Source organism: Cervus canadensis, chromosome 20, assembly GCF_019320065.1.
Source record: "Cervus canadensis isolate Bull #8, Minnesota chromosome 20, ASM1932006v1, whole genome shotgun sequence".
Classification (NCBI taxonomy): Eukaryota; Metazoa; Chordata; class Mammalia; order Artiodactyla; family Cervidae; genus Cervus; species Cervus canadensis.
The window spans coordinates 22,458,678-22,477,277 of record NC_057405.1 but is presented as its reverse complement, the minus strand read 5'-3'; the positions used below and the strand labels follow the sequence as shown (position 1 = coordinate 22,477,277).

General features: G+C 41.6%; 1 long non-coding RNA gene across 1 annotated transcript in view; it reads left to right on the top strand.

The window, feature by feature from the left end:
* The window catches only part of LOC122422614, a 120,864-nt gene that overhangs the window by 69,511 nt on the left and 32,753 nt on the right, over positions 1-18,600 (top strand). Inside the window, exon 2 of the long non-coding RNA XR_006263919.1 lies at positions 16,350-16,425. This is a non-coding gene — a long non-coding RNA (uncharacterized LOC122422614). The remainder of the gene's footprint in view (positions 1-16,349; positions 16,426-18,600) is intronic.

Genomic DNA, 18,600 nt, shown 5'->3' with positions numbered 1-18,600 from the left:
GACCCTTGTCTACATGTACCATAACCTTAAATAATGTTTATTTCCTTTACCAAAGTAACAAAAAGATTTTAAAAACAAACATAAATCACTTAAAGGCAAAGAAATTTATAGTCTGTAATTGAAAGCAACATTTTAAGAAAACTTTGTTCTCTAAAGAGAGAAAGAGCAAATTCCAGTCTGATACCAGCTTACTGTTAATAACAAAATTTGTTTATCTATTTAATCTTAGAAAGTCTTTTCCATAAATCTTGAAGAATTAGCAGTATTCTAAAGAAGGCATGTTTAAAATCTGATTCTATTGCGATTGACAAAGAAACCTGGTCATAACACTTTAATATGATAACTAGAATTATAATTGACCATATTTTATCAGGACATATCAGATCTATGTGAATTTCACATAATTTTAGGATATCTGTATTAGTAACATCAGCCATGCAGTATAACCTGAAAAGATTTTTTTTTTTTCCACCACTTTGGCAGTACTTCCCATGTAACTTCCCATGTCCAATGAACCCAGGTAACTTAATAGCTCTTTGGGATGTCTCAGGAATCCTCTGGAGTATCCCACAGATAGCTAAAAGTCAAGTTATTTAGGAAGTTTTGTCAATAAATATCCAAAGTGTTTATAACATTCAGTCAGGTAGGATCATATCTTTTGTGAAATAATAATTATTTAAATAGCCAAAGTTAACAAAAGATTTCAAAGGTAAATACCGAACAGATCAATTAAGAGAAAAAAAAACAAATTTATTATTAAAAGCAGTTCAACATCTGAAGAAAGTATGTCCTCTTAACAGAGAGAAAGGCCGAATTTAAGTTTTTGGACCAGCTTACTTTAAACTCATTTAGGTAAACTTAATTAAATTGATTTTAAACTTAGTCAGTCCTAACCACGCAAAAAACTATTCCTAGGGTTTACCTTCCACAAACATTTTTAATCACTTTCTATAACAGCCACCTGTAAGTCAGACCTACTTTCTTTTCCCTTTATAAAATCCAATCTTATTTTTTATATCTTCTTTATTAAAAACATACATGCTACTTTCTTAATAGATTAGCAAACAAACATGAACACTTGATATTTAATATAGAATATTTTTCAGTTCATGTGAATCTGAAATTTATTTAGTTACTTTTTCTTGTATTTAGAATTGTTTGATTTGTAAGCGCTTACTGTTCTTTAGGCCAATTAAATTAGAACTCATTTACGACTTCAACAACAGTATCAGAAAAAAAGACATATACTGAGACATACATAAATCCAGACAGACAGATTGACAGAGATCTTACAGTTTTCTCTTTGAGGTTTAAAATATCTCTTTTACCCACCCCCCACCCCTTTTTTTGCTTCCCTTGAAATTCTAGTTTGCCCAAGGCTGAGGTCTCAGGCAAAGCTGGCTGTGTATTTCAAGGACATGGAAAGTGTTAACCTCAAGCTTCCTCCTGGGCAGGTCTATTTAACAAGCTAGTTGTTTTTAATTGCATATGGAAAAACAATTGGTTTTGTGGTTTCCAGTAAGAAAAATTTCTCTCACCCCAGAAATCAGCAATCAGCAGTCACACACTCACAGTCATTCAGAGGCTATCACGACGCCTCCCTTCTCCCAAGTCTCCAGGTTTCCTTAACTGTTGCACCCTTCCTGGGAGCCCCAAGGAGATTATCATTCACAATGCATCGCTTCTCCCAGGTCCCCAGGTCTCCCTATCTGATGCTCCCTTCCTGGGAGCCCAAGGAGGTGATCAGTCTCCTCTTCTACCCGTTGGGGTAGGTTCCTGCCTGGGGACTGGCCCCGGAGCCTTACCTTATCCTGTGGCCATTCCTGGTGAGTTGGTCTGTCCCTCCAATGAGTCCATTGGGGGCTCGGCCATCCATAGACTCGGAACAGTGGATGGGAAGGGAACACAGGATACCGTGAGGTGGGGTGCCTCCTCGTTCATCTCGGGGTTCCTTCACTCCAACCAGGCGGAGCCACCAGTCCTTCGGCTCCAGGGGCCGGCGTGTTTGGAGTCTCGCTGGGGCCTCCAGAAATGTTGCAGAAACCAGTACTCGGGAAACCAAGCACCACATTTTGAGAGTTGGCGAACTCAGGTTTATTACACCGGTGGGCACAGTGGAGTTAACACTTCAAGCTGTGAGTCCCAAGCAAACGGATTACAGAGTTTTTATAGACAGACTGTAGTGGGCAACACTAGCTGTTAATAGGCTGATTTAAACTAAGGGGTTTCACACGTGTGGGAACAGTGGTCAAGACGGGGTGATGGATGCCTGGCCTGGACAGGCATGATGAAGCAGGTTTCCAGGGGCTGGGAGATTGCAAAGACCAGGACAAGGGTGAGTGAGATACACTCCAGTTGCTAGTATTGAAAGTCCCAACTCTGAGACTATGTACCTACGTGATCTAGACTTTGCAAGGTGCCAGCTGAGTTACGGAGAAGGAAATGGCAGCCCACTCCAGTGTTCTTGCCTGGAGGATCCCGGGGATGATGGAGCCTGGTGGGCTGTCGCCTATGGGGTCGCACAGAGTCGGATACGGCTGAAGTGACTTAGCAGCAGAAGCAGCAGCTGAGTTACAGAGGGAGAAGGAGAATGTGGTTATGTAAAATTTTAGCTTTTCCTCTTCACTACCATGGAAGCCCATATATATATGTACACACATATCTACATGTAAATATACAATATTTAGTGTGGTTTTTTTTTCTGTCTCATTAGCAAGAATACCTAGGAAAGCCCTGAGGGAAAAAGATACCAGGTCCAGTGATGAGGCATGATAAGGCCTACCAGGAGATAAGACAGATTCAAAGCCAGGATCATTATCAATTTTTGAACAATCCAGGCCACTACTATTACAAGCTCCATTATTGGCTTAGGGACCACTACCAAAAACACCATTACTAAGGCTGTCTTGTTAGGTGCCTCCCGATTCAGAGATCTCTGCTCTTTGCTTATTTCTTGTTTTTCACTCAGATCATTTATTAAAAGTGACAGCTGGGTGACCCCATTTATGTTGATGCAACACAAAAAGTCACATACATACTGAGAGCGTCAATAGCCTCTGTAGGCAGGTTAGAGGTGCACAGGTGGCAGGGGGAAATAAAACTGCAATTGGTGGACTTTCTTACATTCCTTTTATCCTTGAAAATTCTGTGTTGTCATGACAATACCTGGTTCTGCCTGAACTTAACTGTCTCAAATTTTGAGTTTACCAATACATTTTTCTCATGGAAATGTCTTCCTTAGACTATGTTAATGTGTTAAAAAAATCTTTTTGCACGGATATCTGCCTTTCTTCAAGATTCCTGTCACCTGTTTTATGGCCAGGCATGACTCACTTTGTGCCAATGCTGTCTCAAAATGAATGTTGCAGGTGAGGCGCCTGGTGCAACTCTCTCAGCTTCGAGGCGTTTCTTTTCTCTAATGGCAACTTCCCTGGTGGCTCAGACCATAAAGCGTCTGCCTACAATGCGGGAGACCCGGATTCAATCCCTACGTCGGGAAGATCTCCTGGAGAAGGAAATGGCAACCCACTCCAGTATTCTTGCCTGGAAATTCCCATGGACGGAGGAACCTGGTAGGCTATAATCAGTCCATAGGGTCGAAAAGAGTCGGACACCACTGAGCAACTTCACTTTCACTTTTCTCTAATGAGAATTTGTTAATAGTTATAAAACTCCTTGCTATAAACTAGCAACGGGGCGCTCTTTTGCCCCCTTCTGATGTCTATGTCAGAAGCTCTCTCTATCTCTTTTATACTTTAATAAAACTTAATTGTATAAAAAGCTCTGAGCAATCAAGCCTCATCACTGGCCTCAGATCGGATTCCTCTTCTCCAGAGGCCAAGAATCCCGGTGTCATTCACAGTTCATCACAGCAACATTTCAATACAAAAAAGATCCTTCCAGAACTAAGAGTCTTTCAGTAGTACAGAGCTGAGGATTAAAAGTGAAAATACATATGACCTCCTAATTTCTGTGGCTTCACATGTGGCACTATGTGGGTCAGGAAAATGCCCTGGAGGAGGGCATGCCAATCCATCCAGTATTCTTGCTTGGAGAATACCATGGACAGAGGAGCCTGGCAGGCGACAGCACATAGGGTCGCACAGAGTGGGACACCAATAAAGTGACCTTGCACTCACACACCCTAATTTGTCAGGAAATAGCTGGAGCAACACGCTGCTTTGACCTTGGAGTGCAGAATGAAGCAGGGCAAAGGCTAACAGAATTGTGCCAAGTGAACACACTAGTCACAGCAAGTACCCTCTTCCAACATCATGAGAGACGACTCCACGTGGACATCACCAGATGGTCAATAACAAAATCAGACTGATTATATTATTTGCAGCCAAAGATGGAGAAGCTGTATACAGTCAGCAAAACAAGACTGGGAGCAGACTGCGGCTCAAATCATGAACTCCTTATTGTCAACTTCAGATTTCAATTGAAGAAAGTAGGGAAAACCAATAGACCCTTCAGGTATGACCTAAATCATATCCCTTACAATCAGACAGTGGAAGTGAAAATAGATTCAGAGGATTAGATCTGGTAGACGGACTACCTGAAAAACTATGGACAGAAGTTGGTGACATTGTACACGGAGCAGTGATCAAGACCATCCCTAAGAAAAAGAAATCCAAAAAGGCAAAATGGCTGTCTGAGGAGGCCTTAAAAACAGCTATAAAAAGAAGAGAAGCGAAAGGCAAAGGAGGTAAGGAAAGATTCACCCATTTGATGCAGAGTTCCAAAGAATAGGAAGGAGAGATCAGAAAGCCTTCCTCAGTGATCAATGCGAAGAAATAGCGGAAAACAAGAGACTATGAAAGAGAGGAATCGGGTGGAGAGGGAGTTGGGAGGGGGGATCGGGATGGGGAATACATGTAACTGCATGGCTGATCCATGTCAGTGTATGACAAAACCCACTGAAATGTTGTGAAGTAATTAGCCTCCAACTAATAAAAATAAATTAAAAAAAAGAAAGAGTAGAGATAGTTCCAACAAAATTAGAGACACTAAGGGAACTTCTCATACCAAGAGAGGCACAATAAAAGACAGAAATCGTATGGACCTAACAGACACAGAAGATATTAAGACGAGGTGGCAAGAATACACAGAAGAATTATGGAAAAAAAGATCTTCACATCCCCAGATAATCACCATGGTGTGATCACTCACCTAGAGTCAGACATTCTGGAATTCGAAGTCAAATGGGCCTTAGGGAAGCATTGGCATGAACAAAGAAAGTGGAGGTGATGGAATTCCAGTTGAGCTATTTCAAATCCTAAAAGATGATGCTGTGAAAGTGCTGCACTCAGTATGCCAGCAAATTTGGAAAACTCAGCAGTGGCCACAGAACTGGAAAAGGTCACTTTTCATTCCAATCCCAAAGAAAGGCAATGGCAAAGAATGCTCAAACTACCACACTATTGCACTCATCTCACACGTTAGCAGCGTAATGCTCCAAATTCTCCAAACCAGGTCAAAAGTAAATGGATCGTGAACTTCCAGATGTTCAAGTTGTATTTAGAAAAAGTAGAGGAACCAGAGACCAAATTGCCAGCATCCCTGGCATCATTGGAAAAGGAAGAGAGGTCCAGAAAAACATCTCCCTCTGTCTAATTGACTACCCCAAAGCCACTGACTGTGTGGATCACAACAGACTGTGTAAAATTCTTCAAGAGATGGGAATACCAGACCACCTGACCTTCCTCATGAGAAATCTGTATGCAGGTCGAGAAGCAACAGTTAGACCTGGACATGGAACAACAGACTGGTTCCAAATTGGGAAAAGAGTAAGTCAAGGCTGTATATTATCATTCTCTTTATTTAACTGATATGCAGAGTCCATCAGGAGAAATGCTGATGGATGCTTGGATGAAGCCCAAGCTGGAATCAAGAGTGCCAGGAGAAATATCAATAACCTCAGATATGCAGATGACACCACACTTATGGCAGAAACCAAAGAGGAACTGAAGAACATCTTGATGATGGTAAAAGAGAGAGAAAAAACTGGCTTGAAACTGAACATTTGAAAAAACAAAGATCATGGCATATGGTCCCATCACACCATGGCATATACATAGGGAAACAGTGGAAACAGTGAGAAACATTATCATTTTGGACTCCAAAATCACTGCAGATTGTGACTGCTGCCAGGAAGTTAAAAGACGCTTGCTCCTAGGTAGAAAAATTATGACCAACATAGACAGCATATTAAAAAGCAGAGACATTACTTTGCCAACAAAGGTCCATCTATGGAGTCAAAGCTGTGGTTTTTCCAGTAGACATGCATGGATGTGAGAGTTGGACTATAAAGAAAGCTGGGTGCCAAAGAATTGATGCTTTAGAACTGTGGTATTGGAGAAGCCTCTTCATAGTCCTTTCAACAGCAAAGAGATCAAACTAGTCCATCCTAAAGGAAATTACTCCTGAATATACACTGGAAGGACTGGTGCTGAACCAGAAACTCCAATACCTTGGCCATCTCCTGAGAAGAACTGACTTATCTGAAAAGATCCTGAGGCTATGAAAGACTGATGGTGGGAGGAGAAGGGCATGACAGAGGAAGAGATGCTGGATAGCATCACCGACTCAATGGACATGAGTTTGAGTAATCTCTGGGAGTTGGTGAAGGACTGGGAGTTCTGGTGTGCTGTAGTCCATGGGTTCGCAAAGAGCTGGACACAACTGAGTAACTGAAGTGAACAGAACCCTAATTTGTTCCGAAATTACTGTCACAGACAATATGAGGAGGGCTGAAATACACGTGCAGGTACAAAATGAACAATGAAAGCAAGAAATTTGCACCCTCCAAACACTCTGATAGGCAGAACAGACAGTAGACATGTGAAACAGCAGATACATACAAACCTCTGTCATTCCTGAAGATGTGTTCATTAAGGGAAATCTATGGAAGGGTCTGTGTCTGAAGATGCAAGTTCGATGAAACAGCTCTAGACACGCCTATCTTAAGAAAATTCCTACCTTGCCCCTGTCTGGATTCCACCTCAAAAAATGGGGTCAACTTCACCCTCCACATCTAGACACTTGGAAACTATAATAAAATGGAGGGAACACAAAGGCAGCCGTGGTGCACCCACTCCCCAGCTGTGATCCGAGCTCACCTATCCTTCAGTCCAGCTGCCTTTCTCACCAACGGGGATGGGACGGCTACTGGCAGGGCCACAGAGCTGTGTCTGCTCAAGTCAGGGTCACCCGAATGACCCGCCTGAAAGGCTGAAGTCTGAGCCACAGACCACACAGCGAGTGTATGTTGTGAACGTTCGGAGTCTAGGACAACACATTCCCACCAGGACGGTGGAACCTTGGACTTCACTCATAGGCTGCCCTATTCTCCCCTCCCATTCATTTGGGAAAACTCAACTGCCTTCCCAGCCTTCAGTCCAGAAAGTTGTTTCAGTCCCTGAGACCCAGGCTGGCCTTGGGAACCTCTGCTCAGGGACAATGTCTGGATGACCTGATACACCCCTACAGGCTGGGTTACAGCTCTGCTGCTCGTCGGGAAGCAGATGAGCACTGGCCAGGTCAGGAGGGCAAGAGGCTGGTCCAGACAATGCCCTGGTGCCCGGCAAGTCTTCTTGAATTTCAGTTTCCCCATCTCTAAAAGTCAATGACCAGATTTCCCAACACCACTTTTTGAAGAAACTGTCTTTGTTTTTCTCCATTGTGTGTTCCTTTTATATTTAATTTTGCATTTTAAGGAAAGATGGGATCCTAGCTGTTACCATGGCCCACCTTCACTGAAAACCTAGCTACAACCCATAGGAATGTCACTTTTTCAATTTTTTAAATATATTTTCAGGGAGTGAAATTCATTACAAAATTTATTATTTTTACATACACCTTGTGGAGGCTGTTTGTGGTGTCTGCATTATGAATATATTTTCTCACTGCTATAAAACTTCTGACAGATGATGCTTGACACATGTAATTGCAATGTAGGGAACAGAAAATTGTATACATGACAACAGGGGAAAGTAGTGAATGTGATCAGTCAAAGTAGCTGTCATAGAAATGAATTTATCCTAGATTTACTTGGGCCTGGAGTGCTAGGCTAAAATGTAACACTCAGTTGTTGCTATATTGGTCCCATGAAATCCTTTTACTGTTTCATTGCAAATTAGGTCAAGTATTAAGAAAAGTATCACCAAAAAATATATACTATGTAAGTCAGAGAAAGGCAACTATTGTTTACTAATGCATGGGTATGGAATCTAGAAAGATGCTACTGATGAACCTATTTGTAAGGCAGCTATGGAGACACAGACATAGAGAACAGACTACAGACTTGTGGACACAGTCCAGGAACAGAGGTGGGACCAACTGTGGAAACATCATGGAGACATCTGTATTATCTTATGTAACCAGAGCAGGTGGGAATTTGCTCTGTGACAGATGGAGTTCAGCCTAGTGCTCTGTGACAACCTAGAGGGGTGGGATTGGCAGGGAGAAGGGAGGGGGTTTCAGCAGCAAGGGACAGATGTACACCCATGGCTGAGTCACCCTGATGTATGTCAGAAAACAACACAAGATTGTAAAATAATTGTTTTCCCATTTAAAAAAAATAGAAAGAAACACTATGTAGTGAACAGAAAATTAAAGGCTATTGAGAAAGACAGACGAGCTTGACTTTCCATCATAGAAAAACATTTCTGATGTTAATAGCATTTTCACTGCTATGACTACATCTGAAGAAGCTTTAAATAAATCCTTTAGATTGGCCTTCATATAACAACATTATAGGAGACAAAAATTGACTTTTTTTCTCTGAAGAGAGTAAAAAGTGAAATATTTGTTATGGTTATATTTTTTAATATCCATAAAAAGGATCAACTTCAGTTTAAATACTTTTTGCTTTATCAAATAAGGTATAAAATATTCAATTATACATACGTAAACACTATTATTTTTAGAATCAGTCATCTCTTCATACTGACAGCATGTTTCCAATGCTTCCACAGTACCACAAATAACTATATTTCTGAAAAGTCATGAACTCTGGAAAAATAACACATAAACAGCACAATTGAGGCAGTCTGCCATCCTAATGAGGGAAGGTGACCCTTGTCACCCCTAGTGATTAGTGAGGCTGAGCATGTAAAACTTACACATTTGTGTGTCTTTGGAGCAATGTCATAAAGTTGAGAGTCCAGAAACATATCCAAGCATCCATGGTCATCTCATCTGTGACAAGGAAGGGGAAAACATACAAATGGGAACAAGAAAGCCTCTTCAGTAAATGTCCATGGAAAACCAGACAGCTACATCCAAAGCATTCTATTGGTTTTTATCTCATACCACCTCAGTATCAGTGAAACACATCAACCCAAAGACTGACGTTATGAGATTTCTAGAAATAAGCATAGGTCATAGGCTCCTTAACATCACAGTCTGCTTCACATTTGGTGGGCAGAAGCAGAAATGGGACTCTTCAAGTGAGGGAAACAGGAAAACAAACTACACCAATGGCTTTCCATCCAACTGAACAGCTTTGCAATGGAGAAGCTAAGCAGTCACAAATCAGAAAGATGGTAAACTGAACATGAGAGACCACTTGCAAGTGGTGTATCTGATAAGGGGCTCACATGGAATATAGACTAATTGCAAACAGCACTCAGGTCCTGAGAAAACACACCACCCTTGTCCTTCCCCCAAACCAACTCCAAGCTAAACCTTTCTCTCTCTCTAACCTGGACCTAAAACCTAACCCTAAGCTAACAACATACATGAGCATTCAAAGCCATCCATCCATCCACAGGTGAGACAGAGAGAAAGAAAAGCAGGAAGACATAGACTGAATTCAGAAAGGAAAAGAAAGAGACACATCTAGAGAGAGACACTGAACAAAAGAGAGGAAATGAGTAGATTGTACAGACTTTTCATAAATCTGTCTCGAAGTTAGAGGCAAGCACAGTGCCCATCCACCCCAGATGGCCGAAATGACCCAAGGTAATAAGAGTAAAAGACAAGAATGCAGGGGGCCATTACAAGCTCCCTCAGAAGCTGAGCTGGGACAACTGAACCAGAATCTCGATGGAAAAAGAGGACCAGAAAGTTGGCCAGTCTTTTATATAAGAGAGAAGGCGACCATCGAGACTACGTTTCGGTCCTCCAATTGGGGGGTGGGGTCTTGAAAAGGCAGGAAGGGGACTGTCTTTTCCTAGGTCCCAGAGCCCATCCAGGCCTGTTTCTGCCCCATTCTGTGCTAGGTCAGCCCTGTATTGAATCCTTCCTTTGGGAAGTCTCAGTGCACAAACTCCATGAGATACCAGCCCCAGGTGGAAAGGCATGGGGGTCTCGGAGGTTGACAGATCTGGAAAGGAGATGGGAGAATGACCCCCGCTCGGCAGATGGAAAGACTGGGGCAGCCCTGAGGGGCACATGCTTGTCCAGGGCCACGTCACTTATGAGAAGGAGGAGCCTGGTCTGAAAGCAAATGGTTTTCCACACTTTCTTCAATTTAAGTCTGAATTTGGCAATAAGTGTTATATTACATAGCCATTAAAGGAATGAAAATGGGTCCTTTGTAGAGATGTGGATGGATAGTCAGTCATACAGTGAAATGAGACAGACAAAAACACACTAAGGAATGTATATTAACATATATATGGGCTTCCATGGTAGTGAAGAGGAAAAGCTAAAATTTTACATAACCACCTTCTCCTTCTCCCTCTGTAACTCAGCTGGCCCCTTGCAAAGTCTAGATCACGTAGGTACATAGTCTCAGAAAGTTGGAACTTTCAATATAGGAACCGGAGTGTATCTCACTCACCCTTGTCCCGGTCTTTGCAATCTCCCAGCCCCTGGAAACCTGCTTCATCATGCCTGTCCAGGCCAGGCATCCATCACCCCGTCTTGACCACTGTTCCCACACGTGTGAAACCCCTTAGTTTAAATCAGCCTATTAACAGCTAGTGTTGCCCACTACAGTCTGTCTATAAAAACTCTGTAATCCGTTTGCTTGGGACTCACAGCTTGAAGTGTTAAACTCCACTGTGCCCGCCGGTGTAATAAACCTGAGTTCGCCAACTCTCCGAATGTGGTGCTTGGTTTCCCGAGTACTGGTTTCTGCAACATTTCTGGAGGCCCCAGCGAGACTCCAAACACGCCGGCCCCTGGAGCCGAAGGACTGGTGGCTCCGCCTGGTTGGACTGAAGGAACCCCGAGATGAACGAGGAGGCACCCCACCTCACGGTATCCTGCGTTCCCTTCCCATCCACTGTTCTGACTCTCCGGATGGCCGAACCCCCAATGGACTCATTGGAGGACCAGACCAACTCACCAGGAATGGCCACAGGATAAGGTAAGGCTCCGGGGCCAGTCCCCAGGCAGGAACCTACCCCAACGGGTAGAAGAGGAGACTGATCACCTCCTTGGGCTCCCAGGAAGGGAGCATCAGATAGGGAGACCTGGGGACCTGGGAGAAGCGATGCATTGTGAATGATAATCTCCTTGGGGCTCCCAGGAGGGTGCAACAGTTAAGGAAACCTGGAGACTTGGGAGAAGGGAGGCGTCGTGATAGCCTCTGAATGACTGTGAGTGTGTGACTGCTGATTGCTGATTTCTGGGGTGAGAGAAATTTTTCTTATTGGAAACCACAAAACCAATTGTTTTTCCATATGCAATTAAAAACTAGCTTGTTAAATAGACCTGCCCAGGAGGAAGCTTGAAGTTAACACTTTCCATGTCCTTGAAATACACAGCCAGCTTTGCCTGAGACCTCAGCCTTGGGCAAACTAGAATTTCAAGGGAAGCAAAAAAAGGGGACGGGGGCGTAAAAGAGATATTTTAAACCTCAAACAGAAAACTATAAGATCTCTCTCAATCTGTCTGTCTGGATTTATGTATGTCTCAGTATATGTCTTTTTTTCTGATCCTGTTGTTGAAGTCGTAAATGAATTCTAATTTAATTGGCCTAAAGAACATAAGTGTTTACAAATCAAACAATTCTAAATACAAGAAAAAGTAACTAAATAAATTTCAGATTCACATGAACTGAAAAATATTCTATATTAAATATCAAGTGTTCATGTTTGTTTGCTAATCTATTAAGAAATTAGCATGTATGTTTTTAATAAAGAAGATATAAAAAATAAGTTTACATTTTATAAAGGGAAAAGAAAGTAGGTCTGACTTACAGGTGGCTGTTATAGAAAGTGATTAAAAATGTTTGTGGAAGGTAAACCCTAGGAAAAGTTTCATTCATGGTTAGGGCTGACTAAGTTTAAAATCAATTTAATTAAGTTTACCTAAATGAGTTTAAAGTAAGCTGGTCCAAAATCTTAAATTCGGCCTTTCTCTCTGTTAAGAGGACATACTTTCTTCAGATGTTGAACTTCTTTTAATAATAAATGTGGTTTTTTTTCCTCCTAATTGATCTCTTCAATATTTACCTTTGAAATCTTTTCTTAACTTTGGCTAATTAAATAATTATTACTTCACAAAACATATGATCCTACCTGACTGAATGTTATAAACACTTTGGATATTTATTGACAAAACTTCCTAAATAACTTGACTTTTAGCTGTCTGTGGGATGCTTCAGAGGACTCCTGAGACATCCCAAAGAGCTATTAAGTTACCTGGGTTCACTGGACATGGGAAGTTACATGGGAAGTACTGACAAAGCGGTGAAAAAAAAAAAAAATCTTTTCAGGTTATACTGCATGGCTGATGTTACTAATACAGATATCCTAAAATTATGTGAAATTCACATAGATCTGATATGTCCTGATAAAATATGGTCAATTCTAATTCTGGTTATCATATTAAAGTTTTATGACCAGGTTTCTTTGTCAATCGCAATAGAATCAGATTTTAAACATGCCTTCTTTAGAATACTGCTAATTCTTCAAGATTTATGGGAAAGACGTTCTAAGATTAAATAGATAAACAAATTTTGTTATTAACAGTAAGCTGGTATCAGACTGGAATTTGCTCTTTCTCTCTTTAGTGAACAAAGTTTTCTTAAAATGTAGCTTTCAATTACAGACTATAAATTTCTTTGCCTTTAAGTGATTTATGTTTGTTTTTAAAATCTTTTTGCTACTTTGGTAAAGTAAACAAACACTATTTAAGTTATGGTACACGTAGACAAGGGTCATTCTGCTTCTACAAAAAATAACCCCTCATGGTTAGACTTTTGCTATCTTGATGTCCTTAAAACATGGTGATACAAAACACAAAAATTAAACTCAAAATGGACTAAAGATCTAAATGTAAGAACAGAAACTATAAAACTCCTAGAGGAGAACAAAGGCAAAACACTCTCCGACATGAATCATAGCAGGATCCTCTATGACCCACCTCCCAGAATATTGGAAATAAAAGCAAAAATAAACAAATGGGACCTAATGAAACTTAAAAGCTTTTGCACAACAAAGCAAACTATAAGCAAGGTGGAAAGACAGCCCTCAGATTGGGAGAAAATAATAGCAAATGAAGCAACAGACAAAGGATTAATCTCAAAAATATACAAGCAACTCCTGAAGCTCAATTCCAGAAAAATAAATGACCCAATCAAAAAATGGGCCAAAGAACTAAACAGACATTTCTCCAAAGAAGACATACAGATGGCTAACAAACACATGAAAAGATGCTCAACATCACTCATTATCAGAGAAATGCAAATCAAAACCACAATGAGGTAGCATTACACGCCAGTCAGGATGGCTGCTATCCAAAAGTCTACAAGCAATAAATGCTGGAGAGGGTGTGGAGAAAAGGGAACCCTCTTAAACTGTTGGTGGGAATGCAAACTGGTACAGCCACTATGGAGAACAGTGTGGAGATTCCTTAAAAAAACTGGAACTAGAACTGCCATATGACCCAGCAATCCCACTGCTGGGCATACACACCGAGGAAACCAGATCTGAAAGAGACACGTGCACCCCAATGTTCATCGCAACACTGTTTATATTGCCAGGACATGGAAGCAACCTAGATGCCCATCAGCAGATGAATGGATAAGGAAGCTGTGGTGCATATACACCATGGAATATTACTCAGCCGTTAAAAAGAATTCATTTGAATCAGTTCTAATGAGATGGATGAAACTGGAGCCCATTATACAGAGTGAAGTAAGCAAGAAAGATAAAGACCAATACAGTGAAAAGACAGCCCTCAGACTGGGAGAAAATAATAGCAAATGAAGAAACAGACAAAGGATTAATCTCAAAAATATACAAGCAAATCTTGAAGCTCAATTCCAGAATAATAAATGACCCAATACAAAAAGGGGCCAGAGAACTAAACAGACATTTCCTCAAAGAAGACATACAGATGGCTAACAAACACATGAAGAGATGCTCAACATCACTCATTATCAGAGAAATGCAAATCAAAACCACAATGAGGTACCATTACACGCCAGTCAGGATGGCTGCTATCCAAAAGTCTACAAGCAATAAATGCTGGAGAGGGTGTGAAGAAAAGGGAACCTTCTTACACTGTTGGTGGGAATGCAAACTAGTACAGCCGCTATGGAGAACAGTGTGGAGATTTCTTAAAAAACTGGAACTAGAACTGCCATATGACCCAGCAATCCCACTTCTGGGCATACACACTGAAGAAACCAGATCTGAAAGAGACACGTGCACCCCAATGTTCATCGCAGCACTGTTTATAATAGCCAGGACATGGAAGCAACCTAGATGCCCATCAGCAGACGAATGGATAAGGAAGCTGTGGTACATATACACCATGGAATATTACTCAGCCATTAAAAAGAATTCATTTGAATCAATTCTAATGAGATGGATGAAACTGGAGCCCATTATACAGAGTGAAGTCTGAGACTATGTACCTATGTGATCTAGACTTTGCAAGGGGCCAGCTGAGTTCCAGAGGGAGAAGGAGAAGGTGGTTATGTAAAATTTTAGCTTTTCCTCTTCACTACCATGGAGGCCCATATACATGTTAATATACATTCCTTAGTGTGTTTTTGTCTGTCTCATTTCACTGTATGACTGACTATCCATCCATATCTCTACAAAGGACCCATTTTCATTCCTTTAATGGCTATGTAATATAACACTTATTGCCAAATTCAGACTTAAATTGAAGAAAGTGGGGAAAACCACTTGCTTTCAGACCAGGCTCCTCCTTCTCATAAGTGACGTGGCCCTGGACAAGCATGTGCCCCTCAGGGCTGCCCCAGTCTTTCCATCTGCCAAGCGGGGGTCATTTTCCCATCTCCTTTCCAGATCTGTCAACCTCCGAGACCCCCATGCCTTTCCACCTGGGGCTGGTATCTCATGGAGTTTGTGCACTGAGACTTCCCAAAGGAAGGATTCAATACAGGGCTGACCTAGCACAGGATGGGGCAGAAACAGGCCTGGATGGGCTCTGGGACCTAGGAAAAGACAGTCCCCTTCCTGCCTTTTCAAGACCCCACCCCCCAATTGGAGGACCGAAACGTAGTCTCGATGGTCGCCTTCTCTCTTATATAAAAGACTGGCCAACTTTCTGGTCCTCTTTTTCCATCGAGATTCTGGGTCAGTTGTCCCAGCTCAGCTTCTGAGGGAGCTTGTAATGGCCCCCTGCATTCTTGTCTTTTACTCTTATTACCTTGGGTCATTTCGGCCATCTGGGGTGGATGGGCACTGTCCTTGCCTCTAACTTCGAGACAGATTTATGAAAAGTCTGTACAATCTACTCATTTCCTCTCTTTTGTTCAGTGTCTCTCTCTAGATGTGTCTCTTTCTTTTCCTTTCTGAATTCAGTCTATGTCTTCCTGCTTCTCTTTCTCTCTGTCTCACCTGTGGATGGATGGATGGCTTTGAATGCTCATGTATATTGTTAGCTTAGGGTTAGGTTTTAGGTCCAGGTTAGAGAGAGAGAAAGGTTAACTTGGAGTTGGTTTGGGGGAAGGACAAGGGTGGTGTGTTTTCTCAGGACCTGAGTGCTGTTTGCAATTAGTCTATTTTCCATGTGAGCCCCTTATCAGATACACCACTTGCAAGTGGTCTCTCATGTTCAGTTTAGCATCTTTCTGATTTGTGACTGCTTAGCTTCTCCATTGCAAAGCTGTTCAATTGGATGGAAAGCCATTGGCGTAGTTTGTTTTCCTGTTTCCCTCACTTGAAGAGTCCCATTTCTGCTTCTGCCCACCAAATGTGAAGCAGACTGTGATGTTAAGGAGCCTACGACCTATGCTTATTTCTAGACATCTCATAACGTCAGTCTTTGTGTTGATGTGTTTCACTGATATTGAGGTGGTATGAGATAAAAACCAATAGAATGCTTTGGATGTAGCTGTCTGGTTTTCCATGGACATTTACTGAAGAGGCTTTCTTGTTCCCTTTTATATGGTCTCCCCTTGTTTGTCACAGATGCGATGACCATGGGTGCTTGGATATGTTTCTGGACTCTCAACTTTATGACATTTCTCCAAAGACACACAAATGTGTAAGTTTTACATGCTCAGCCTCACTAATCACTAGGGGTGACGAGGGTCACCTTCCCTCATTAGGATGGCAGACTGCCTCATTTGTGCTGTTTATGTGTTATTTTTCCAGAGTTCATGACTTTTCAGAAATATAGTTATTTGTGGTACTGTGGAAGCATTGGAAACATGCTGTCAGTATGAAGAGATGACTGATTCTAAAAATAATAGTGTTTAAATATGTATAATTGAATATTTTATACCTTATTTGATAAAGCAAAAAGTATTTAAACTGAAGTTGATCCTTTTTATGGATATTAAAAAATATAACCATAACAAATATTTCACTTTTTACTCTCTTCAGAGAAAAAAAGTCAATTTTTGTCTCCTATAATGTTGTTATATGAAGGCCAATCTAAAGGATTTATTTAAAGCTTCTTCAGATGTAGTCATAGCAGTGAAAATGCTATTAACATCAGAAATGTTTTTCTATGATGGAAAGTCAAGCTCGTCTGTCTTTCTCAATAGCCTTTAATTTTCTGTTCACTACATAGTGTTTCTTTCTATTTTTTTTAAATGGGAAAACAATTATTTTACAATCTTGTGTTGTTTTCTCACATACATCAGGGTGACTCAGCCACGGGTGTACATCTGTCCCTTGCTGCTGAAACCCCCTCCCTTCTCCCTGCCAATCCCACCCCTCTAGGTTGTCACAGAGCACTAGGCTGACCTCCATCTGTCACAGAGCAAATTCCCACCTGCTCTGGTTACATAAGATAATACAAATGTCTCCATGATGTTTCCACAGTTGGTCCCACCTCTGTTCCTGGACTGTGTCCACAAGTCTGTAGTCTGTTCTCTATGTCTGTATCTCCATAGCTGCCTTACAAATAGGTTCATCAGTAGCATCTTTCTAGATTCCATACCCATGCATTAGTATACATTAGTTGCCTTTCTCTGACTTACATAGTATATATTTTTGGGGGATACTTTTCTTAATACTTGACCTAATTTGCAATGAAACAGTAAAAGGATTTCATGGGACCAATATAGCAACAACTGAGTGTTACATTTTAGCCTAGCACTCCAGGCCCAAGTAAATCTAGGATAAATTCATTTCTATGACAGCTACTTTGACTGATCACATTCACTACTTTCCCCTGTTGTCATGTATACAATTTTCTGTTCCCTACATTGCAATTACATGTGTCAAGCATCATCTGTCAGAAGTTTTATAGCAGTGAGAAAATATATTCATAATGCAGACACCACAAACAGCCTCCAAAAGGTGTATGTAAAAATAATAAATTTTGTAATGAATTTCACTCTCTGAAAATATATTTAAAAAATTGAAAAAGTGACATTCCTATGGGTTATAGCTAGGTTTTCAGTGAAGGTAGGCCATGGTAACAGCTAGGATGCCATCTTTCCTTAAAATGCAAAATTAAACATAAAAGGAACACACAATGGAGAAAAACAAAGACAGTTTCTTCAAAAAGTGGTGTTGGGAAATCTGGTCATTGACTTTTAGAGATGGGGAAACTGAAATTCAAGAAGACTTGCCGGGCACCAGGGCATTGTCTGGACCAGCCTCTTGCCCTCCTGACCTGGCCAGTGCTCATCTGCTTCCCGACGAGCAGCAGAGCTGTAACCCAGCCTGTAGGGGTGTATCAGGTCATCCAGACATTGTCCCTGAGCAGAGGTTCCCAAGGCCAGCCTGGGTCTCAGAGACTGAAACAACTTTCTGGACTGAAGGCTGGGAAGGCAGTTGAGTTTTCCCAAATGAATGGGAGGGGAGAATAGGGCAGCCTATGAGTGAAGTCCAAGGTTCCACCGTCCTGGTGGGAATGTGTTGTCCTAGACTCCGAACGTTCACAACATACACTCGCTGTGTGGCCTGTGGCTCAGACTTCAGCCTTTCAGGCGGGTCATTTGGGTGACCCTGACTTGAGCAGACACAGCTCTGTGGCCCTGCCAGTAGCCGTCCTATCCCCATTGGTGAGAAAGGCAGCTGGACTGAAGGACAGGTGAGCTCGGATCACAGCTGGGGAGTGGGTGCACCACGGCTGCCTTTGTGTTCCTTCCATTTTATTACAGTTTCCAAGTGTCTAGATATGGAGGGTGAAGTTGACCCCATTTTTTGAGGTGGAATCCAGACAGGGGCAAGGTAGGAATTTTCTTAAGATAGGCATGTCTAG